This window comes from Geospiza fortis, unplaced genomic scaffold, assembly GCF_000277835.1.
Source record: "Geospiza fortis unplaced genomic scaffold, GeoFor_1.0 scaffold538, whole genome shotgun sequence".
Classification (NCBI taxonomy): Eukaryota; Metazoa; Chordata; class Aves; order Passeriformes; family Thraupidae; genus Geospiza; species Geospiza fortis.
The window spans coordinates 286,976-288,966 of NW_005054368.1; the positions used below are offsets into that span (position 1 = coordinate 286,976).

Sequence of the window (1,991 nt, forward strand, 5' to 3'; positions counted from 1 at the left end):
AGATTGTCCCCCCATTGCTCTGTGATATCAAGGACTCCATCTCTGGGACCAGGAGACACAGACACAAGCCCCAAGCCCTGGCCAACCTCCCAGACCCCTTGGCAGGAATAGGGACCACAGCCAAGCCAGAAGCCGTGTTTGTGTGCACACCCTCCACAATTCTGCCTGGACTCAGAGAGGACAGATCCTCTCCTGCCTTTCTTGCACCTCTCCTGCACCTCTGCAGCCTGCCCAAAACAGCCCCTGAGCTGGAGGCTTCACAGCCACAAAAAAAGTGCTTCTGTTCTTCAGCAAGCTGCTGCTTGAGAATACATTTAGCCTGAAGCCCTGCTGTGGCTTCTGGTTTGTTTTATCCACCTCTGGAAGGGACTGGAGGTGAGCTGTGTAGCACTGGCCCCATAGCAGCCACAGGCTCTCCCTGCTCCTGTGGATCTTCATTTCTCCACATCCCTTTCCTCACTCCTCACATCAGCAATCTTCTCCATTCTCCTCTCAGCTACTCCCTCAGCCATGGCTGCTCCAGCCCCTGAACCCCAGCCCAGGCTAAAGGGTAAATGAGCCACGGCAGGCCAAATTCCCTGGGTGCCAGCACTGCATCTGCAGCATGCAGGCTGTTTGCTGCTGGCTCTGGGGCTGGTGGGGACACAGGTGGACCTGCGCAGGGTGAGAGGAACTGCAGCCCTGAGCTCTCACCGAGCCTGCAGGGCTGCAGACCACAGCCCCAGCAGCCCCTCCTGCCCAGCCAATAATGAACATCAGGCAAGAGTCCATCAGACTGAATTTATTGGGGTCAGCAGCATTGACATACAATTAGAAGTTGTTCTTAGGTAAAAGTGATCAGTTGCTTTGCTGCAAAGCAGCAGCCACAGGCACTCCCACTCTGCAGGCTCCTGTCCAGGGCTTTGGGACTCTGGGGGGTTCCCAACAGCCCAGCCCTGAGGAGTGGCTCCTTTCCCCACACAAGAGGCAAAGGCACCTCTCGCTCACCCAGAGCCCAGCAGAACTGAGCTCTGCTCACCTCTGAGAACTGGCCATCTGGCCCAGGGGATGGGTCTGTAGGCTGGGCCGTAGGTGCGAGGCAGTGAGCAAAAAGGTACAGTGGGGACCAGGTGTGAGCCCTGCAGCCTTTGTCAAGGGGACAGGTGTGAGCCCTGCAGCCCTCCTGTGTGATGGGGACCAGGTGTGAGCCCTGCAGCTCCCCTTTACCGTGTGTGCTCCCCGTCACTCCCAGAGCACGTGGTGCAGGATGTAAGCCAGCAGGCAGCCCAGCAGCGTGGGCCCGAGGCGCCCCACATGGACCACGGGGCTCACCTCCCACCCCAGCACTCCCTGCAATGCCAAGAGAGCACGGTCTGTCTCCTCACACACACACAGTGGGTCAGAACACCCCTGCTCAGCCTCAGCGCTGAGACCTGACATGAACGCTGCGATGCGTGACTGATTGTGCCCTTCCTGCACATCTCACACTGGAACATCTGAACCTCTGCAGCGGGGCCTGGGGAGCTGTGCACCCTCCTGCCCAGCCCCATCCTCCGGGTACAGGAGAAGGTGGCTCATTCACCAGTCCCACTTCTCTGTGCTACAGACACAGCCATGCCCGAGCTGTCGCAGCAGGCACAGCCAGGACAGGCCCTGCCCAGGCAGTGCCAGCTGCCCTGTGCCAGCCCCTCCGTGCTGCAGGGCAGCTGCACCACAGACACCTGCCCGTGGCTCACGCCCTCACACTCAGGTGCTGCCCCTCCATCTCCAGGGGTGTCCCTGCTGCCCAGCCAGACACTCTCCCTGCTGCCAGTGCCTGCTCAGAGTTTCCTCCACAGCACTTTACCCACTCCTTTTCCTCCAGCCCACATCACCTGCTTTCCCTCCCACTCACCCAGCCTCCCTGGCACACTCAGCACCCCTTCCCCACTGCACACCCAGCACGTTATTTCTGTTTTAAGCACAATGACCACCACCCCCACCCCCCTGCTGTGGCAGCTGCCCCAGGCACC

General features: G+C 60.0%; 1 protein-coding gene across 1 annotated transcript in view; it reads right to left on the bottom strand.

Moving 5' to 3' along the window:
* Positions 1-1,991, bottom strand: part of RAP1GAP2 (RAP1 GTPase activating protein 2) — a 57,266-nt gene that overhangs the window by 6,564 nt on the left and 48,711 nt on the right. The window lies entirely within an intron of this gene.